The sequence below is a fragment of the Ranitomeya variabilis genome, chromosome 2, assembly GCF_051348905.1.
Source record: "Ranitomeya variabilis isolate aRanVar5 chromosome 2, aRanVar5.hap1, whole genome shotgun sequence".
Taxonomy (NCBI): domain Eukaryota; kingdom Metazoa; phylum Chordata; class Amphibia; order Anura; family Dendrobatidae; genus Ranitomeya; species Ranitomeya variabilis.
In genome coordinates this window covers 681,821,683-681,846,192 of record NC_135233.1, presented here as the reverse complement: position 1 = coordinate 681,846,192, position 24,510 = coordinate 681,821,683, and the positions used below count along the sequence as shown (strand labels likewise).

The 24,510-nt window shown below is 39.6% G+C and overlaps 1 protein-coding gene across 6 annotated transcripts in view; it reads left to right on the top strand.

Annotated features, from left to right (window-relative positions):
* Window positions 1-24,510, top strand: part of EYA4 (EYA transcriptional coactivator and phosphatase 4) — a 533,493-nt gene that overhangs the window by 213,564 nt on the left and 295,419 nt on the right. Inside the window, exon 1 of one of the 6 annotated variants that reach the window (XM_077289338.1) lies at window positions 10,256-10,592. The exons of the other annotated variants lie outside the window; for them this stretch is intronic. The gene's annotated coding sequence lies outside the window, so the exon portion shown is untranslated. Of the gene's footprint in view, window positions 1-10,255; window positions 10,593-24,510 lie in introns of those variants that run through there. 6 annotated transcript variants of the gene reach the window in all.

Sequence of the window (24,510 nt, the reverse complement as noted above, 5' to 3'; positions counted from 1 at the left end):
GATTTCCACTGGTATAATGTCCATTCCTTGTGTTCTTTAGCCCAAACAAGTCTCTTCTGCTTGTTGCCTGTCCTTAGCAGTGTTTTCCTAGCAGCTATTTTACCTATGTAAACACACAGCTATGTGTCTGCTGCTAGAACTCTGTGTGGCACTGACCTGATCTCTAATCTGAGCTGCTGTTAACCTGTGATTTCTGAGGTTGGTGACTCGGATAAACTTATCCTCAGAAGCAGAGGTGACTCTTGGCCTTCCTTTCCCGGGGCGGGCCTCATGTGAGCCAGTTTCTTTGTAGCGCTTGATGGTTTTTGCCACTGCACTTGGGGACACTTTTAAAGTTTTCACAATTTTTCAGACTGACTGACCTTCATTTCTTAAAGTATTGATGGCCACTCGTTTTTCTTTACTTAGCTGCTTTTTTCTTGCCATAATATAAATTCTAACAGTCTGCTCAGTAGGACCATCAGCTGTGTATCCACCAGACTTCTGCACAACACAACTGATGGTCCCAACACTATTTATAAGGCAATAAATCCCATTTATTAAACCTGACAGGGCACACCTGTGAAGTGAAAACCATTTCCGGTGACTACCTCTTGAAGCTTAGCAAGAGAATGCCAAGAGTGTGCAAAGCAGTCATCAAATCAAAAGGTGGCTACTTTGAAGAACCTAAAATATAAGACATAATTTCAGGACTCTACATGCCTGGTTCCCACCGTGAAGCAAGGAGGAGGAGGTGTGATGGTGTCGGGGTGCTTTGCTGGTGACTGTTGGGGATTTATTCAAAATTGAAGGCATACTGAACCAGCATGGCTACCACAGCATCTTGCAGCAACATGCTGTTCCATCCGGTTTGCGTTTTGTTGGACCATCATTTATTTTTCAACAGGACAATGACCCCAAACACACCTGCAGGCTGTGTAAGGTATATTTGACCAAGAAGGAGAGTGATGGGGTGCTACGCCAGATGACCTGGCCTCCATAGTCACCAGACCTGAACCCAATCGAGATGGTTTGGGGTGAGCTGGTCCACAGATTGAAGGTAAAAGGGCCAACAAGTGCTGAGCATCTCTGGGAACTCCTTCAAGATTGTTGGAAGACCATTCCCGGTGACTACCTCTTGAAGCTCATCAAGAGAATGCCAAGAGTGTGCAAAGCAGTCATCAAAGCAAAAGGTGGCTACTTTGAAGAACCTAAAATATAAGACATAATTTCAGTTGTTTCACTCTATTTTGTTAAGTGTATAATTCTACATGTGTTAATTCATGGTTTTGATGCCTTTGGTGTGAATGTACAATTTTCATAGTCATGAAAATACAGAAAAATCTTTAAATGAGAAGGTGTGTCCAAACTGTTGGTTTGTACTGTACATATATATTTTAAAGGGTTTTTTTATATCCTTGTGATTACTATCTCATGATGTTCTTGATGTGACACTCTCTGGGTGTACCTGAACCTCACTTCAATTTTTCTGTATTTTGACAATTGTTTTGTGATTAATGTGATCTTTTTGTACATTTTTAAACTATTGTGTCATTAAAAAACTTTTTTATGATCTAATTGGTGGATGTTTAGCTACATATTTTTGTATCTTATGGTTAGTACCTAATAGCTCCCCTTTTGAAAGTATCACACTTGTAAACGCTTTTTTGTAGACTTTCAATTCTTGTTTGATAGATTTTCATGCATTCTTCTCTGAAAAATTATTTCAGTTTTGTGTGATTCCTGGTTCATTTTGTATGCACTGCTATTTTGAAATCTAGCCACAGATTTTCAATGATGTTCAGATCAGTGGGCTGCAAGGACCATTGTAAAACCTTCAGCTTGCACACTCGTGTCCTAATCGAGCATTTTCGGTGTGCTCGATTAGGAAAAAATGCTTGAGTCCGCGGCTGCATGTCACATAACTGTTTGATAGCCCCAACACATGAAGGAATTGCCTAACAAACAGGCAATCCTTGCAATGTGCTGCAGCTGTCGAACATCCATGAGAAATGCAGCTGTGGCGACTCGAGCATTTATTTTGATCACACTGAAACTCGATTTGGACACGAGCGTGGTTGGATAACACCTTATTCGAGCACACTCACTCATCGCTAATCATTATCCATTGGCTGCAACACAACCCCAAAGCATGATTGATTCACCCCCGTCCTTAATGGCTGAGTTATTTCAACCCCTGACTTACAGTCACCTCTCTCTATACCTTGTAGACTGTAAGACTTCAATGGCAGTATCCTTTATCCTTGTATTTCAGACTTCTAGTGTATAAAAACCTTGCATCAGGTTTATTTTCTCTCTGTCTAGGATTCACTTTTTTGACATTTTGTCACTAAAACATTTACTGTATGACCAATCTGAAGATATACCCCCAACCAAATGTTATTTGTGACGTGTGCATTTGCTGTTTTACACCAACATGGTTTATGCCTACATGTATTGGGTAGTATATTAAAGATGTCCATTGCTAGATTTTGTGCTGGTTAGAAAATACTCATTTTGCAACTCCAATACTACATTTACTAGCTCTGTGTTACATACAGAATGAAACTAGCAGAGTGTGGGTGGCTCTAGGTGTTTTACTCAGCTTCTCACGGAACAAAGCATTTATTCATAACACAATAGGAACCATTCTCCTCCAGTCAATAGTTATCAGATGAGCTGCTGCAGTGGCTGGTTTCATTGCATTTCACTCCTTTCCCATCCCCAGTGACATCCTCCTTCCAGCTAAAAGTGGGTATACAATGCAATTGTTTCTTTTGAAGTAGTTTTCAGTATCAGTTGATTGTGGGAAGAAGTGTACAGTCACAAAAATAGTTCTATTCTCAACTAATAGACACATGACCATATCTATTACAGTTGCAAGATCATTAAATATTGTGTGTTTTTGCTTTAGTGGGATGGAGGTTAAAGCTTTATGAAAAAATGTTTATTTTTTCTATTAAACTTATGCTGTTGCTTAGCTAAATTTTTTTGTTAGAAATATATGAACTATATCTTCATAATGGTTTGACTTATTTTTTATGCTTCATTGTAAGCACCATGTTTCACTGTAGATTCAATACATTTAGAAAAATCCATGGAGCCTACAATGAGACATGGTGGTGGCTATGTCATTATGTGGGGCTGTATGAGTACTACTGGTGTCTGAATGCTACATTTCATTAATGGTATCTTGAGTTCACTGATGTACTGCTCTGTATAGAAAGAGAAGATGCTACAATTACTCCAATCCCTTGGTAGATGTGCACATTTCCAACATGACAGTAATCCAAAACACACATCTAATGCCACTGTTGCATTTCTAAAGAATAGGGTGAAAGTGGTTCAGTAGCCAGGTATGTCTCCTGATCTGATCCCAATCAATCACCTATGGGGAATTCTTAAGAGAAAAGATGAGCATCACACTCTACCCAGCATCCAGACTTTAAGGAAGGTTATTTTTGATAGATGTTGCAATATTTTGCTAGCCTGTTCATTCCATGCCTAAGAGACTTGATGCTGTTCTTAAAAATCATGAAGTAGTTTTTTTGACTTGGAATGCATCCCTTTTTGCATCAATCAATATGAGAAATAAACTGAAGATGTTGTAATGAAAGTTATATTATTTATTTTATTTTACTCGCTTATATAGCGCCAATAATTCCACAGCGCTTTACATACATTATCGGGACTGTCCCCATTGGGGCTCACAATCTACATTCCCTATCAGTATGTCTTTAGAGTGTGGGAGGAATCCGGAGAACCAGGAGGAAACCCACAAAAACATGGGGAGAATATACAAACTCCTATATTGTATGTATGTATATATGTATACTCCTATATGCAAACATGGGGAGAATATACAAACTCCCTACAGATGTTGTCCTTGGTGGGATTTGAACCCAGGACCACAGCGCTAAAAGGTTTCAGTGCTAACCACTAAGCCACTCCACTGTTGTGCTGCCCCTATTATTAACTGGACTTTCATGTTATGGGTTCAAAAAATATTCTATGAAACTCTGTCAAAATTTTGGAAATTGTTCTTATGTTCAGTGAGCTATTGATTAAAATCCTACTCACTTTTGCTGAGCGCTGTATTTGTAATATTTCTATGTCTCTTAAATCTAGTATCTTTTGATTTTTAATATAAAGATATGGTTCTTGTGGAGCTTTTGTGCCATTCTATGAACTTAAAAAAAATTGCATATTGACATTTTAGGAACACAAAATTGATACTGCTATGTATTATTTTACAAATGACAAACAGAAATTTAATGCACATTACAAATGAGCAAAAGGGCTACAATGTTTGAACTTTTGACTTCCAGGCTCCATATCTCATCATCCACTACTGCTCAGATTGTGAGACTACCATCATTTTATAGACAAATCATCTTGGCTATGTCATACATAAATTTGACTTGCAACTATTTTGCATATGATTAGTTATGCAGATGTTTGTCATGTTACTGCATTGTTGCTATTTTGCTGCTAAAAATCACAATTTTAATTTTGTATTTTGTTAGCATTTTGTAAATGCTTTCAATACTGCTTCAATCCTTCTGGGTATGCTGTCTGTCAGATTCAAGCATGTCTCAACCGAAATCAGATCCCAGGTCACTTCTACACATTTCTCAAGTTGGTGCATACTGGTCACCTCACTTGTATGTATGAAGCTATTTTTTCATCTCTACCCACAAATGTTCAATGGGGTTGAGGTCTGGGTACTGTGAAGAGCCAATCCGCCACCTTTACTTCATTGTCAATGATCCATTTCTTTGCACATCTCAACTTATGCTTCGAATCGTTCTCCTACTGGAACACTGTCGTCCTTTTCATACTCAAAGTACTCAAGTGTATGAATGTCACTTGTCTTGTAGGATACTCAAATATAGCGAAGAACTGAGACCTCCATGAATCCTGTTCAAGTATCCAATGTCTTTAGCTGTGAAACAACCCCATATCATTAAGCTTCCTCCACCGTACTTGACAGTTCTTCCAATTTCTTGAACTGTTAGCGCCTTTTTCACTTGTTTCTACCAGATCCGTTTGCACTCATCAGAGCATAGTCTATTGACTTTTGTTTCATCTCTCCTAATCAACAGTTTTCAATCTTCTACTGTCCACTTTTCATATTATTTTTTCAAACTCAAGCCGACGTATCTTATAGCAATATTGAAATAAAGGCTTCTTCCCCCTTTTTGGGGGACAACCAATCCAGACTTGTGTTACAGGCATTGCACGATGCTTGCATGGATGTCTTTGATCTCAATATTACGACACATATGACCCACCTCCACTGCCGTATTTCCCCCACCAGAACTGATAAATCTTGTGAAGAGCCAGCTTGTTGACTCCGATATTTTGCCTGGATGCCCACTCCTTGCTTTTGAAAGGATGGACATATCTTATTTCCTATTCTTCCAAATGTCATAGCACTCACATGACACAGTTTGACAATTTTCTAGGCCAAGAGACTGCCATCGATGAGCTTTTTTTCTTGGAAAATCTTCTTCATGGCTGCTCCTCGATGCAAACCAGTGACTTTTCGCTGGGGAATCAACTTATTTACACAATGAGCTATTAGAGAATGTGGAAACAGGCTGCAATTTGTAGTATACAGGAAGAAAAAGATTTTTCCCCCACCACGAGCAAGACTGCATTAATGCAGTGACATGACATGAATCTGCATAACTAATCATATGCAAACTAGTTGCAAGTCAAATTTATTTATGAGATAACCAAGATGTGTCTCTCTAAAAATGATGGTAGTATCATGCTCGAAACAGTAATGAATAGTGAGATATACTATAGGCTTGATATAGCTAGTTTAACAAGACGTATTCTGGAACATTTGCTATATTTTCAGTTATTTAGGATTTTTTTCCTCCTGATAAAAGTGATATCTGTCTCAATTTCTCTGGATCATAGGACAGGTTGAATTTACTGAGTGTGTGTCTTTTTAAAGGAGCTTGTTCATTGGAATACTGTACAAAACAAGATTTGGACATAGCTTACGGTGTTACTATATGTCATATTTATAAAGCAGGAGGCCACCATTATTTATTTTTACCTTGTAGTCTGCAGTTTGTTGTCAAAACTCATTAAAAATGTAGTAAACCTACAGGATACATAGATCAGATAAGTTCTACACTGCAGTGGTTTTTTTAATAGCGTAGTACTTTATATTTTGTGAACTTGGTACTTTATCACACGCCATTTATGCCCTTTGTACACATGTCTAATTATGTTTTAGTATTCCTGCCTCCTTCACCAGTGTGTTTTTAATAATATACAAAATATTATACACCATATATATTTTACAAATGTGTAGTATCAAGCAATTAGGGTTAAAGAAAGAAGCTGCATTGTCCAAATCTCAGGCGGAGGCCTCACACACACACAATCAAATCTTCTCGCTTTGCACTGAGGAGGGGCAAACACACCAAAACATGTCTGCAAATGCAGTTTCTGGTTTGGCTTTTATCCTAAGTCATGTGGTAAGGCTCGTTAAAGGGTCAATATTGAATTTTAGGATTGCTACATCCAATGGGTGGCGCAGGAGATCAAGTCCTCTTCCTTCTGAAGAAAGTTAGTTGCTTAATACAAGGTTATGTAGAAACTTTTAATTCCACATTTTACACTACCCTCTTTCAGACCTGTGTGCAGTTCTGACTGACAATATTGATATAGTTATACTTCTCCATTACATTTACCAATGATTATAGATTTTATTTACTGACATTTAGCTAGTGATTGCATTGTATACTGTAAAATGTGCTTTTTTCTTGGAAGACTCTATATCCTTCTCCCTACAGACCGAACAAATGATGCATCTTCAACATTTGTACAGTGAAGGACAATAGGAATCCAATTTGGAGATAATGTTAGCCTGTTATGCAGAGTATCTCTTTACATATATTGCATCTAATTTTAACCCTACTATTAATCTAAGCTAGCTGTCATTAAAGATTTTAAAGCCCCCGAGAATAGGATGCCAGAACATAAATATTTATTAATGACTCCCACAGTTCTGGGAGACTGGTGCTAAGAATAAAGTTGTGGGATTGTCAGAGGATGGCCATCACTTTTTAGTCTGAACTGCCACAGCTCACTCACAGAGTTCATCAATCATGTTTTATGAGTTTTAACCCAAGTCAGACGCCTATCTGTCATTTCAACATTGTAGTGGTGACAAAAACTGGTGCCGCCGAAAATGTGTTGCAGGTGTAACTTTCACTCAGACTATTTCTGGGCTTGTGAAGTAGTCTGGAGTCATCTAGGGAAAGAGCGCCACCTTGAGACCTAAATCAACAGTTCATGTTTCATGCTGTAATAGCCTGATCTGGCATGGAAGGCTTGGCTGCATTGTGTGAATGTGAAACCTCGGAGGGTGTCGATTGCGAGGCAATTGGCTAAAACCTGTCATTCACTGGAGCTGGTACAGTGACCTCTTTTTCTATAACTTTTTCCTCTAGAAGTGTTATTTTGTTTTTTTCTTTTTGCTGAGAATAATCTTTAGATCCAATCTATTGTGACACAAAGTGGGAATATTTACCTGTTACAATTCACTCCATAAATCTTATTTCTAAAGTATATATTTGTTCATTAATTCTCTCTCTCACCCTATATTGCTCTTGCTTTCTCCCACTCTCTCTCAAAAAAAATATATTTTTTTATTTACTGTATATAAATATATATTTTAATATGTATGATTTGATGCAAAAACATATATTTAAATAATGTAATTTGCTTTCTTTTCAAATCTGAATGATACTAGGGTGCAGTGGATGTAGTCGTACTAGGACACAGATCCTAAAGGGGCCCTATATGTTCCTCTGTCTTAAATGAGGTGACCTGTGCTATAAATGATGTGATTGTGGAGGGTGGGGGAATTACAAATTTCATATTGGGAGACTTAGAGCATTTATATATAGGATTTCCATAAAATAGAATGGATAAGATTTCAATTATTATGTTGCCTAACACCCAATATCGATGAATATCTGGTTTCATGCCACATAATATGACAGCTGTTTTATAAACCATGTCCAGAAGCTTTCAACATTAGACTTTTGGAGATTTTTTTTTAACCCATCCTTTTTTCTGTATACAGTTGACTTACATATATACTGCATTACTTTGTGATCACGTAAGAATTTCTATTGTGTATGTTCTTTCGTGATCATGGTATTAAAGGACACTTTTAGGCATCTGCTCAACCAGTCTTGGTTGACTATTGGGTTTCCATTTGTCATGTTGTGACAGTTCTTGTGCTAACAAGATACTAGACACATACTCTTGGGTAGATGAAGCTTAGTAGAATTACCGGCACATGCCACCGCATATATACGAAGACCAGCACAACATAAAGTAGATGCAGATTTTTATAAAACTTTATTTATGATAAAAAAACAACCAACCTTATTTTTTGAAAATACGGATGATACATAATATATTTATGAAGCTGCATTCATAAGAAAACCCAGGCTAATAATTACAATAACGGCAACAAAGACTGAAAATGAAATGTATGTTATCCAGTTGCTGACAAGTGAAGTTAGTCATGTGTTATGCTGATAGAATTACAGCTCCATTGTAGTTCCCATCATGATGAGTATGAAAATGGATATTGTCTCTGCTGCCAAATTGATTGAGAACTATCCTGAAAGCCTCTTTTATTTAACCCTACAATATGACCGTCCTTTATTAGTAGGTCACATTATATAAAGGTGTAACATTTTCTAGCCTGGAGCTTTATGCACCTGTCTCAATGAGTCATGCTACCTGTAACCAACACTTACTGTAGCGGCATACTGTCACAAAGACATCAATATAATGGTGTATGCCATTCAGTGTGCACATATGGGTGGAAATGAACAATTTGTGGCAATGTATGTTAGAAAACAAACAAGCCCGATAAAGGCTGAGAAGTCCATTGCAATGTTTCAGGGAGTCGATGGGTTAAGAACGCTTCCTGGGTGGCTTCTGAATCTGCACTGGGCCTCCTGTGCTCTTTGACATCTCCAGTCGCCAATCTCCCCTTCTTCCTGCAGCAAACCCTAAGGATATAATATCTATCTGGTTTCTAGTAGCAGACACCCATATTTCATATGATTGGTGACTTTTCTAAGGATAGATTGTAATGTTCTGATCAGAGATGGTGAGAGCTAGAATAATTGCAGAAGGCTTATACAATGTGTAAAGTGTATGCCATTTTACATGTAATTCATATTCATATATTCTTCATTTTTTAACTATTGTAATAATATGAACATCCTATATTTTTTTTTTCTATCTTATTGAAACAAAGTGTTGTCACCTTTTTGCAATACTTTATATACTAATATTTTGTATCACCTTACGGTAATGTTCACATGCAGCGTATTTTCAGCATTATTTTCTGCAGCCAGAACCTGGTCTCTAGGCAGTAAAAAATGCTGCATTTAAAATGCAAGCACTGCTGCTTTATTCATTGCATTCTTTTGCATTTATTACTTTTTTTAGTGCGTTTTTGCTGTTAATTTTTACATACAGATTACATTTGTGATTTGTCTACAGCACATGTTTATAAAGTTAATTTTATATCGCCAAAAACACAGTATTTTTATACGTTCTCATTGCTTACTATGGCTGAAAAATGCATAAAAAACTCTGAAAGAGCTGAAATGCTACAGTGCTCCAATTCAGTCGGGGTGGGGGGAAACAAAAAGGTATACATGAGATTTCTGAAAAACTCATCGCTTTTGCTGGTACTGTAAAGAACAACTTATTTTCTGCAGAAAAAAGCGCAGCATGTAAACATAACGTTACATTTTCATCATGTTCTTGTAAGACACAATACAGGCTGAAATTTGAATTTACCACTTATATAGTGTTTGCTATGTTATTTATGAAAGAAGAAATAATTTTTGGACAAATTCTACTACTACTTCTGCAACTATTACTGAGAACACAATCTTCAATTTGTAGCATATAAGTATTTCAATAATGTGTAGCAGTGTAGCACAGTAAACATACAAAATTCCAAAAAGTGAGCAGACCTATGTAACAGTTTCTTATACTTACTACATCTACAGTGACAACACTCAGTGGACCCTTAGTCATAGAGCTCATTCCCATTTTCGAGAAATCTTGAACAATAAGGAACAGATGCGTCACTGTGACAGCCGGTGAGCAGAGTCTCGGGAAGGTGGCTTGATAAAAAGAGCCTTAGGGTATATGCAGCACACTAGATACCCAGAGCAAGGCGGCAGGAGCTGCTGATGGCAGTGACCTCTGTGCACAAGTCATCCTACTATAAACAGAAGGGTGTGGAAAGCCATTGGTTTGCACAGGACTTGTTTACTATGTAGATCACCTCTTTAGTTAACTTCAATAACTGCAGGGAGCTGGCAGCAGTGTGACAGCTCAAGGGAGGACATGTTTCAGTGTTGCTCAATTCCAGATAATACTGACAGCCAACAGAGGATCCTGTGATACAGAAATTCACTACCTGCTCCATTCCTACCGTCGTTTACTGGGATTGTGTTCTTCGTCAATGGAATACTGGATATAATCGTTTCCTGATGACGAGTTTTTGGTTTCATTTCAATCTTTTGACATTTTAAACGGTGAGTTTATCATCGCACATCTAATAGTGTGTTGTGGCTTCATTCCTGTTTATGTATGATTATATAACCAGGCCTTTATTATAGCTTCTAAATGAATGCATTCTACTTTGTAGAGGTGGTGTAATGTAGCAGAGCTAAATCCTTCATTTAGCCATTATCATTTAGAAAAAGTTTTGACAAAAGGCAAACGCGTCTATTCTAGGCTACTAATGACAAATTAACGTCTGCAGCATCTAACAAACTCATTCCCGCAAGTTTTAAGTCAATATTTCTATAACGCTTCTAGTTATGCTCATGGTGATGTTGTCGTTTTTTTTATGTTAACTTCCAATATTCTGCTCTTGTCTCAGTAACTCATTTGCCTGATGAAAGGGCCTCTGTGCCCTGAAAGCTGGAAAATATCATTTTTCTGGTTAGCTAATAAAGGTATCACTTCTAGAATACTTTTGTCATTTTTGGACCTAAAAGTTTTTACGCCGATCCTTAGATAAGAAAACCAGAATGTATGTTCTTGTTCACTCTACAAGATGCAACATATTATATAAACTTTTACTATACTGGAGCATGCAAGTTCAGATTTATGATGCAAAAAAAGTCATTTAAACTACTCTATCAATATTTCATATAGTTTATATCTTTGTCTTTTGGATTGGATTTATATTTGATTTATAATATCCTAGATGCATGTTTCAAGCTTCTCCATTCCTCATAGAAGTCAAAACCGAAGCTTGTAGGATGCAAAACAGCATATTAAGGAGTAAAGCTTGTAGAGGAACCTTTTACGTTATGACAGCCAGTAATACTTTGGTCTGGTTTCTCATGTCTGATGAGCGGCAAGCAGTTAGATTCTGTTACATGCTTGTTTTCTATGGTTTGTGCTCTAGTAGTTACCTGTCCTGAGCAAGTCTTATCAGTTTACTGTATCTCCCTAAGTGGAGATCATTATGTGTTTCCAGATACAAAGTGAGTGCAGATAGCAACAGTCTACCAGCTGATGCATTATATTTCCTTTTCTGTATAATACATAGTCTACACTGTATTTTCATATATCCCCTTCTATGATTTTCCTTTTAATTTGGACTTAATGTTTTTTTGTAACGACCAAATACATAAATGAGACTGGATTTTATTTTTAATTATTGCAGCGTAATTAATGTGATTAGTTTAATTTTAGATATCCAAAATTAGGTAAAAATTAAATATAATTGATACAAAAATGCAAGAAATTAATTTGCCGACGTTTGACTCTAGGACAACTATCTTCATTTCGTTTCAACAATTATGTTCCATATTTAACATTTTATTATATTATTATAATATATTTTAGTGTTCAAAAGTAGAATTTGTATCATGCTATGTTTCCTTAATTTTAAGTGCGGAAACTTTTCCAGGCTTTTCGGGAGTAGGGAGGACAACCTACTTCTACATTTGTAGTTCTAAAAAAGGGTTAAGAACGTTCTATAAATACCAGGAGTCAGTATGGCTAGCTGTGAAAGATAAGATCTGTGGCTAGTAGTAAATCAAAATGCCTCAATAAAATACTTTGCTATACAATGCAAAACCAGTATTACATTACATGGTATTAGTTTTCTTCTGCATGCCTATTTTCCTTGTGAACGCACTTGTTTTTGTAGAACTTCTACACATCGAATTTCTTAGCTGATGGATATAAAAAAAGATTGTAATATTAGATTTATTAATAATGGAGTCTATGATAGAAGTTTAGACACTACCTGTCTGCCCATTATTTGATGCAGACTAGTTTTCTAGTGACTGACATCTAGTGTGCGCCTGTGGGGTATATACTCTTTGAAGTGTGACAGTTGTGATGAGCACTGTTATTAGGGCTTAAGGAGCCTGTAAAGTGTGCTGATAATACTCTAGCTAATCTGGATTTTGTATCAGAATCCTAACATGTAAAGGAAAACATAAAGGACTTGGATTTGGTGCTTTGTTCACTCGAAATGCGATGATCTAACGACTCATTTAATTAGGCATTAAAAGGATCTCTGAGGTGCTGTCTGGATTATCTAGTGTTGTAGACTGTGATAAAATATTTGCACAATTTTTTATTTGTTTAATTGCGATTCTTCGGCTTATCTTGATGGGAAATCCCAAAATGTTCACATATTGGAAAAATTGTTTCATTTCTCGGTAAATTAAATTTGACAGATGTGGTTTTTCCCCTTTTTCTTAGTAGCATTACTACGGAAATACTGAGTGTTTTATTAAGATTCTGATCTCTTACTGCATGTGTATAATTAAGCGATAAATACAGTGGAAATATTTCTCTGTTTTTGACACTAATCCTAAATGAACCTCAGCCCTAAATCTTGGAATATACATGAAATAATTTATATCTAAAGAGGACAGTTTTTTTTATTGTCTTCTCCCCTTCATCATCCAGTTCATATTTATTTGTGAAAATGAGTATATGAAAATCTGTTAAAAACTAATATCCGCCTACATATTCCAACCTGGAGTATGTGAAACAATCAGTAGTTGTGATAGGGTTATTTGTTTTCTCTTTTCTACATTTCATAATTTTGACTGGGTAAATGCTTATAACGACAAAAGATGACCAACCAGTTGGTTTCATATCTGACGGCCATTTTTAATATTTTACTGTTGCCAAATGCTTCTCCATCTATGAGGCAGGTCTAATTGGTGAGGTGCAGCTTTAAAAGTAGTTTTGACAGATATTTTTATATGCCATTATATGCCAATATGCACTACTTTCTGTTTTGTCATCAAGTGCTTCAATGCTCATGAGCATTCATGGCTGATAAGTCTAATCATTCTGACATGCCAGGCTTGGCATGACATTCCCCACAAGGAGAAATGTTACCCCTCAGATCCCAATGTTTAGGAGAGAAATTATAACATATCACAACATAATTCTCAGAATATTTGAAATGGAATATGACCAATGATAATGCACAAGCATCTCTATTTTCTGGATCATAAGGCCTCAAAAGAAAAAACATGAAGAAGCCATGAATTAGATAACTGTTAGTATATCCTGCTGGATCTTGTAGTAATCTGTGTAAGAACAATATGAATAGTGTTGAGCATTCCGATACCGCAAGTATCGGGTATCGGCCGATACTTGCGGTATCGGAATTCCGATACCGAGTTCCGATACTTTTGTGGTATCGGGAATCGGTATCGGATCCATATTAATGTGTAAAATAAAGAATTAAAATAAAAAATATTGATATACTCACCTCTCCGGAGGCCCCTGCACCTTACCGCTGTTAACCGGCAGCCTTCTTTGCTTAAAATGAGCGCGTTTAGGGCCTTCCATGACATCACGGCTTCTGATTGGTCACGTGCCGCTCATGTGACCGCCACGCGACCAATCACAAGCCGCGACGTCATTCTCAGGTCCTAAATTCCTAGAATTAGGAAGGCCCTAAACGCGCTCATTTTAAGCAAAGAAGGCTGCCGGTTACAGCGGTAAGGTCCAGGCTGCATCCAGGCTGCGTCGGAGAGGTGAGTATATCAATATTTTTTATTTTAATTCTTTATTTTACACATTAATATGGATCCCAGGGCCTGAAGGAGAGTTTCCTCTCCTTCAGACCCTGGGAACCATCAGGATACCTTCTGATACTTGGTGTCCTATTGACTTGTATTGGTATCGGGTAGCGGTATCGGCGATATCCGATACTTTTCGGGTATCGGCCGATACTATCCGATACCGATACTTTCAAGTATCGGACGGTATCGCTCAACACTAAATATGAACGTATTGGATAATATTTAGACAGTTGAGCTATTCCCAGAAATCAGAAAAAAAGGATATCAGAAATTGTTAAAATGTTAATTTGGTCTGAATCTCTGTGCTGAAAAGCAATGAGAAGAGAAAATTAGGAGACTGATGCGAAATTGCCAAATTTTGCTTTAGTTCAATTGGGACCTGAGCCATTATCAAGGTAGACCCAAAAGAAAAGCAGAATATCAAAGCAGTTAAAAATAAAACCTTCTGGAAGACAAATAATTTGTGCCATGATTTTAAAGAAAACATGTTACCGTTGCATTGGTCTGCAAATAAAATGTTTCTTGTCTGTTTAGCCTGCCCAGAGAAAAAGCTGGGAAGGAGGAGTTTTTTTCTGCCAAGTCTGGATAGATGGCTCTCATTTGATGTTAACTGTAGGCTCCAAAAATACCACTTTGGATAATATTTAAAAAAAAAATATGATGTTATGAATAGGTTTTCCAGATTTTTTTCCCTCTAAAGTTTAAAGGCGCACTCCAGCAGTTTTCTTTATCCTCAATTCATTAGCCATCATTAATGTGTACAGTATGCGCATTAAGATACTTACTCATTACTGTCTTCTGCCATATCCAGCGTTTCTTTGGTCCTCTCTGGGGTCATGTGACCGCAGCACTTTTGGGGTGTACCAGAAGTCACTTTTTCATTGTAAGTCTATGGTACTAAGAACAAGGCACTCATAGGATTATATTAGGAAGGTAACTACCAGTCTTCAGTGTGAGAGCTGTGGTCACATGATGCTGCAAAGGACCTTCGCAGGCCCTAGAAACAGCAGAAGACCGCAATGTGTAAGTATTTTAATGCACACATTGTAACACAATATTGATAGCTAATGAAGGGAGCAGTAAAAAACAACTGCTGTTGTGCTCTTTTAAGGGTATGTTCTGCACACAGACCAATGCTAGCCCATGTGCAGCAGCATAAAAGCATAAAGCCTATTTTCCACAAGAACCACAGGTCCATGTGGAAAATAATCACAACATGCACTAGTCTTGTCCAATTTACAACCTAGAAGAGTCGACGTAAGTAATAGAGAGCAACAGCATCCATCTGCTATGTGGACAAACAGTTATGAGCCGGTCATGACCACAATTTGCTGAAGTGATCTGTCCATTAAGTTCAGTGCTCATCTAAACTTTTTTTTAAGATATAACCCATATTGAAAATATATTTTAGATCCATTACTTCAGCAATACCAGCTTTTTTCATGACAAGCTAATTTATTTGCTTTTTCATGTGTCCCACATTATGATACATAGACCAAAGTTTGTATTATGGAAACCTTCAAAGACAAGTAAACCTATATTCTGCTTTTATTTTGGTGATCAAATAATCATTCATATAATTACCAGAACCAGACACCAGGACACTTAACACTGCTTGAAGTGATGTCATGAACTGGCAGGTCATTAGAATAAAGGCATGCTCCTTCTGCTGAACCCTCTAATATAAATGCACTCACGAAAAATACAATGTTGGGCATAACTAAACTTGGATACATACAGTAGATCAAAGAACAGGCAAAGTATATATGTGATTGTGTATGGCTAGAGTTTATATACAGTTGTGCTCAAAAGTTTACACACCCTGGCAGAATGTTTGCTTTCTTGCCCTTTTTTCAGAGCATATGAATGATAACACCAAACATTTTCCTCCACTCATGGTTAATGGTTTGGTGAAGCCATTTATTGTCAAACTACTGAGTTTTTTCTTTTTAAATCATAATGACAACTGAAAACATCCAAATGACCATGATCAAAAGTTTACATACCCCATTTCTTAATACCTTGTATTGCCCCCTCTAACATAGCTGTTTTGGGGCATGCACCTGTTCAGACATTGATGTGCCATTCAGTTTTCTGTTGTTTGTATGCTAGCCTTCTGACAAAGCACTCCCCCTTCACCATGTGGTGATTTTAATTACAGCTGGTTATTAGAATCAAAAATTGGTGTGCAGCGGAATCACAGACCAAGAAAAAAGGGCGCCCACAGTAAAAAATGGTGACATATTATAAAACATGGCAGATAAAAAATATACAAAAGGGAAGACTGTTTTGTACATATAATAGCAGTGACCATCAAATATAGCACCACAACTATGAGTACCCAGTGTTATATATGATACTATCAATTGATTTAAATAAATGTAACATAAATAGATGTAATAATAACCGAGTACAAAGTAAAATAGATGATAACATAGGTATACAGGACATGCGCTCCTGAATGGGAGTGGCCTCCACCCCGACGCGCATTTTGGTTGTTATCTTCATGAAGTAACAAACCCCAGATGAAGGTAACAAACAAAACACAAGTCCAGGTGGGGGGCCACTCTCATAAAGGAAAGACACATACAAAATCTCGGTTGGACTTTCTAAATTTAAACAATCTAAATATTCATTATGCAACAACATAAAAGCTTAGACAAGACAGGTAACAACTAAAATTGTGCATATTGTGCCAGAACATGTTTGCTAAGTTAAAATTTGGTACTGGAATACAACCCATGTGATAACCAACAGAGCCATATAAATGTGGTGGATATCTGAGATAATTGCAAAACACCCCTAAGGAGCTGTCAAGCAGTATTCCGTACAGGAGAAAGGCCAATGGACACTGACAGATAATATATAATGCAGTATCAAAAGAATATATAAGAAAGTAGCCAATAACCATGTGCAATACAATAATAATAACACTAAAATTACCACGTGCAGAGTCACCCAGGTAAATTGGCTCATAGAAAAAGTATTATATGGGAAAGCAGACCTCACATGTAGCACCACAAGAGATTGCTTCCTCTGGGGTAAATTGCATAATTTAATATTTTGACATAATGTAATTGTGTACATTTATCTAAGCTTAGATTAACTATATGAAATGTACGGAAAGAGATCCTGATCCTAGAGATCTATAACTTACTGTCCCAAATACTTTCATTTTGATAAAATCACTGTTTTATCTGCTGTAGATATCTGAATGTTGAGCTCTGTATAACCCCGCCAGCAACACTGATTTGCAGCTTTCTACCCATGTAAAGTGTTCACAGACAGAAGCCAATCAGTGGAGTGGGTGAGGTTTAACAGAGCTCAAGAATATGGCGGACAATAATAGCAGTGATTTTTAATTACAACTACACTAAGAAGACTACTAATTGTTACATCAGTGGAATCAGGGTATCTCGCCCAATATCATGCCACTTTCAAATTAGGTGGCAAAAACCTGGAGACAGATTCTTTTTAAAGAGGTATCACAAATAAATAACAACTTCTAGATCATGCAAAATGTAATAATTTTTCAAATGAAATTCATTTGAAAAAATTGTTATTTTGAGTCCGGCTCAGAAAGTCCACCTCAATTATCTAAACTAGTGGTCACAAGTAGGGTTGAGCGAAACGGGTCGGCCATTTTCAGAAGTCGCCGACTTTTGGCAAAGTCGGGTTTCATGAAACCCGACCCCTGTGTGGGGTCGGCCATGAGGTCGGCGATCTTCTGAATCTGGTATCGGAATTCCGATACCGAGTTCCGATATGTTTGCGATATCGGGAATCGGTATCAGAATCCATATTTAAGTGTAAAATAAAGAATCAATATAAAAAATATTGATATACTCACCCTCGGACGCACCCTGGTACTAACCGACAGCCTTCCTTCCTAAGAATGAGCGCGTGAATGACCTGCGGTGACGTCGGGGCTTGTGATTGGTCGCGTGAGCGGTCACATGGGCGGTCACGTGACCAATCACAAGCCGTGACGTCATCTAAGGTCCTTCATGCGCTCATTCTTAGGAAGGAAGGCTGCCGGAAAGAAGCAGGGTGCGTCCGAGGGTGAGTATATACCTAATAGGAATATACTCACCCTCGGACGCGCCCTGCTTCTTTCCGGCAGCCTTCCTTCCTAAGAATGAGCACGTGAAGGACCTTAGATGACGTCGCGGCTTGTGATTGGTCGCGTGACCACCCATGTGACCGCTCACATGACCAATCACAAGCCGCGACGTCACCGCAGGTCATTCACGCGCTCATTCTTAGGAAGGAAGGCTGCCGGTTAGTACCAGGGCGCGTCCGAGGGTGAATACATCAATATTTTTTATTTTGATTCTTTATTTTACACATTAATATGGATCCCAGGGCCTGAAGGAGAGTTTCCTCTCCTTCAGACCCTGGGAACCATAGTATCCCATTGCACTGCATTGGGTTTCATGTTTCGGCCGACCCCGACCCCGACTTTTTTATAGGATCGGACGATTTCTCTCGACCCGACTTTTGAGAAAGTCGGGTTTCGTGAAACCCGACCCGATCCTATAAAAATAAAAGTCGCTCAACCCTAGTCACAAGTTGACTTAAATTTGAATCTTTAGACAACCACTTTGAAGGAGTTGGACTTCTCAACTGTTTTATGACCTATTATTAAGTTAGTACTAGTGATGAGCGAGTATACTCATTGCTCGGGTTTTCCAGAGCACGCTCGGGTGATCTCAGAGTATTTGTTAGTGCTCGGAGATTGAGTTTTCGTCACCTCAGCTGAATGATTTACAACTGATAGACAGCTTGAATACATGTGGGGATTCCCTAGCAACCAAGCAACCCCCATATGTACTCAGGCTGGCTAGTAGCCGTAAATCATGCAGCTGCATCAACAAAAACTAAATCTCCGAGCAGTTACAAATTCTCGGAGACCACCCGAGCGTGCTGGGGAAAACTCCAGCAACGAGTACACTCGCTCATCACTAGTTAGTACATAAAGCTTAAATAAATATAAATATATTTTACTGTTTTAGAAACATTTTAGACTATTATTAAAATTAGTATGCATGGTCACTGCCTGAATATAAAAGAGGCACATTTGGGTAAAACTGATAAAACTCATATACTGAGCATGATTTATTAAGACTCATATTTTATACATTTATAAATCAGTCTAGATAAAAAGATAATTTGTAGCAATTTGCTCCAAATTTAGTAAAAGCACTTAATACATTTGGTGCATTTTTAGGCCTCTTTCACACGTCCATGTCTCCAGTACGTGTGGTGACAGTTTTCACACGTACCAGAGACACGTACACAGGTAGACCCATTCAAATGAATGGACCTGTGCACATGTCAGTGTGTTTCCATGGACTGTGTGCCCGTGGGCAAGACACTGTGACATGTCCATTTTTACTGTCAGCACAGTGGGAAAATGTCCCGCACATGGAGAACACACATCCCTCCATTTTTGACAACCAGCCATGCTAAAGCTCACAGCTGGAGGCTGGTATTCTCAGACTGGTAAGGGGCCATTGATATAGGCCCCAGCCTAAAAACAGCTCCCGAGAAAAGGTGCATCTATTAGATGCGCCTTTTCCGGTGCTTTGCCAGGCTTTTTCCACTTGCCCTGTAGCGGTGGCCAGTGGAGTTAATATTTGTGGGGTTTATGTCACCTCTTTGAAAAAAATGACACATTTGAAAAAATGACACAGACTCCTTTAATATTATAAATTAAACTATGCTTACTGCAACGCCTAATTCCCCGACACCCTCGATCTCCTGTAATAAAAATAAAATAAAAAAACAACAATATACCATACCTGTCCGTCATTCTGTCCCAAGCCATAATCCATGTCTGGGGGCTAAATAGTTTTCAACCTGGACGGTGCCAAGATGCAACCGTCCAGGCTGAAAACAACTGGTGAATGAGCTGCAGAGAGCGCAGCATCATTCACCAGCAGTTACATCATCAAGGCCGGGCTGAGCTGCGGTGACCTCAGAACCATGGGAAAATGTCAGTGATGATGTCACTGCTGGTGAATGATGCTGCTGATGCTAGTACTGATGCGGCATGTGTGCCGCAAGTATTACACACCCGGACACACGGACACGGATATCTCCTGTACCGTTTTTTCCGGTACTGGAAATAAGCCGACTTGTAAAACTGGCCTTAGACAGTCCTAATGTGAGAAAATAGAATCTACACCCATGAGCAGTCAGAGATTTATTAAAAAATTTGCAAGATTTTCTTGTCCAATGCCAAATAAATCTATTTAAAAGTTGCTGGACTTGCTTCCACTTGGTAATGTAATATCTGTAAGCTGTATGTAAAAATAACTTTAAAAAAAGTTCAATTTGCAATTTGGCACACTGTTTTTATAATTTGCAACTTTTGTGGAGTTTAAATTATGCTATAAACTAGAGTACACACAAATTGTTATTTTCTTTATATTGTGAATTTATGCTTATTAATTTCATAACCTTCTACTTTTAGTTTTATCATTTATGAAAGTTACCGTATTTTTCGGACTATAAGACACATTGGACCATAAGACACACCTAGGTTTTATAGGAAGAAAATAGAAAAAAATGTAAGAAAATAATGTGGTCAATTCTGTACTAATATCCCCTATTCTTGTATATATGGTCCCCCCTTCCCCATCCTGATATACATGGTCCTCTCATCTCCATCCTGGCATGCATGGCCCTTTCATCCCCATTCTGGTATGCATGGCCCCCTCATTCATATCCTAGTATGCATGGCCCCCACATCCCCATCCTGGTATGCATGGTCCTTTCATCCCCATCCTGGTATGCATGGCCCCCTCATTCATATCCTAGTATGCATGGCCCCCACATCCCCATCCTGGTATGCATGGTCCTTTCATCCCCATCCTGGTATGCATGGCCCCCTCATTCATATCCTAGTATGCATGGCCCCCTCATCCATATCCTGGTATGCATGGTCCCCTCATTCATATTCTGGTATGCATGGTCCCTTCATCCCCATCCTGGTATGCATGGCTCCCTCATCCCTATCCTGGTATGCATGGTCCCCTCATCCCCATCCTGGTATGCATGGCCACCTCATCCATATCCTGGTATGCATGGTCCCCTCATCCCTATTCTGGTATGCATGGCTCCCTCATCCATATCCTGGTATGCATGATCCCCTCATCCCCATCCAGGTATGCATGACCCCTCATCCATATTCTGGTATGCATGGTCCCGTCATCCCCATCCTGGTTAGCATGGTCCCTCATCTCCATCCATGGTCCCTCATCCCCATCCTGGTATGCATGGCCCCCTCATCCCCATCCTGGTATGCATGGCCCCCTCATCCCCATCCTGGTATGCATGGTCCTTTCAACCCCATCCTGGTATGCATGGCCCCCTCATCCATATCCTGGTATGCATGGTCCCCTCATCCCCATCCTGGTATGCATGGCCCCTCATCCATATTCTGGTATGCATGGTCCCGTCATCCCCATCCTGATTAGCATGGCCCCTCATCCCTATCCTGGTATGCATGGTCCCCTCATCCCCATCCTGGTATGCATGGCCCCCTCATCCATATCCTGGTATGCATAGTCCCCTCATCCCCATCCTGGTATGCATGGCTCCCTCATCCATATCCTGGTATGCATGGTCCCGTCATCCCCATCCTGGTTAGCATGGCCCCTCATCTCCATCCATGGTCCCTCATCTCCATCCTGGTATGCATTGCCCCTTCATCCCTATCCTGGTATGCATGGCCCTCTCATCCCCATCCTGGTATGCATGGCCCCCTGATCCCCATCCTGGTATGCATGGCCCCCTCGTCCCCATCCTGGTATGCATGGCCCCCTCATCCCCATCCTGGTATGCATGGTCCTCTCATCCCCATCCTGGTATGCATGGCCCCCTCATCCATATCCTGGTATGCATGGTCCCCTCATCCCCATCCTGGTATGCATGTCCCCTCATCCATATTTTGGTATGCATGGTCCCGGCATCCCCATCCTGGTTAGCATGGCCCCTCATCCATATCCTAGTATGCATTTCCCCCTCATCCCTATCCTGGTATGCATGGCTCCCTCATCCCTATCCTGGTATGCATGGCCCCCTTATCTGCCATGCTGGTATGCATGGTCCTCTCATCCCCATCCTAGTATGCATGGCCCCCCTCATCCATATTCTGGCATGCATGGCTCCCTCATCCCCATACTGGTATGCATGGCCCCCTCATTCATATCCTGGTAAGCATGGCACCCTCATTCCTATCCCAGAAGGTATGACCCCCTAATCCCCATCCTTGTATGCATGGCTCCCTCATCCATATCCTGGTATGCATGGTCCCCTCATCCCCATCCTGGTCTGCATGGCTCCTCATCCCCATCCTGGTCTGCATGGCTCCTCATCCCCATCCTGGTATGCATGGCTCCCTCATCCCTATCCTGGTATGCATGGCCCCTTATCCCTATCCTAGTATGCATGGTCCCCTCATCCCTATCCTGGTATGCATGGCCCCCTCATGCCTATCCTGGTATCCATGGCCCCCTCATCCCTATCCTGGTATGCATGGCCCCCTCATGTCAATCCTGGTATCCATGGCCCACTCATGCCTATCCTGGTATACATGGCCCCCTCATCCCATCCTGGTATGCATGGCTCCCTCATCCCTATCCTGGTATGCATGGCCTTCTCATCCCCATCCTGGTATGCATTGCCCCCTCATCCCTATCCTGGTATGCATGGCCCCCTCAAATGGAGGAAAAATGTGTGTCTTGTAGTCTAAAAAATATGGTAATCATTATAAAACAGCTTATGCTTGCTGGATCGACTCCCTATGAGACAGTTGAAATACTGTGTATGCAAGATATTATCAGAACACTTCAGTGCCTGAAAGACGCTTTTCCGGCTATGACGTTATTATTTTGATGTATTATATAATTAGAAATGGTTCCAATAATGAAACCTTAAGGTACTCCAAGAACTAATACTCTATATACATGCAAATCAATAGAAAATGAACCTACAGGATAAAATAGTAATCAAAAGAAAACCCGATGCCTGACCTTTAGTAAAAAGTTAATTATTTACAACACTGAACATCCTATGACAGCTTCACTGTAGAGAACATAAACTGTACATCAATAGCCATGTACCCCACTGGTAGTGATTCTACTCTATAAGAATATATTATAGGTGTGTGTGTATGTGTATATATATATATACTGTGTATATCTACTATATAATTGTCTAAGGGTCACTTCCATCTGTCTGTCTGTCCTTCTGTCTGTCTGTCACGGATTTTCATTGGTCGCGACCTCTGTCTGTCATGGAAATCCAAGTTGCTGATTGGTCGCGGCAAAATGGCCACGAACAATCAGCGACGGGCACAGTCCGGCACTGACTTCCTCCCCGCAGTCAATGCCCGCTCCATAATCCCCTCCAGTCAGCGCTCACACAGGGTTAATGGCAGCAGTAATACACTGCATTATGCCGTGGATAACGCACTCCGTTACCGCTGCTATTAACCCTGTGTGACCAACTTTTTACTATTGATGCTGCCTATCCTATGCGGCATCAATAGTAAAAAGATCTAATGTTAAAAATAATAAAAAAATAAAAAATAGTTATATAATCAGCATCCGTCAGCCACACGGATCCAGAACCGGCCTTTCCCGCTCCTCGCGACGCCCCGGGGACCGCTTCATGCATTGCGGTCTCGCGAGATGATGATGTAGCGGTCTCGCGAGACCGCTGCGTCATCATCTCGAGAGACTGCAATGCATTCTTGAGACTGGAGCACGCGAGGAGCGTCGGTAATCGCTTCGCCTGCATCCAACGGAAGGTGAGTATATAACTATTTTTATTTTAATTCTTTTTTTTTAACAGGGATATGATGCCCACATTGCTATATACTGTGTGGGCTGTGCAATATACTGCGTGGCTGTGCAATATACTACGTGGGCTGGGCAATATATTACGTGGCTGTGCAATATACTATACTATGTGGCTGTGCAATATACTACGTGGCCTGTGCTATATACTGAGTGGGCTGTGCAATATACTACGTGGGCTGTGCAATGTACTACGTGGGATGTGCAACATACTATACTACTTGGCTGTGCAATATACTATGTGGCCTGTGCTATATACTGAGGGGGCTGTGCAATATACTATGTGGGCTGTGCAATGTACTACGTGGGCTGTGCAATATACTACGTGGGCTGTGTGCGTTGTTCTACGTGGGCTGTGCAATATATTACATGGCTGTGCAATACACTACATGGGCTGTGCAATATCCTACGTGGCTGTGCAATATACTACTTGGGCTGTGCTATATACTATGTGGGCTGTGCAATATACTACATGGGCTGTGCAATATATTACATAGGCTGTGCAA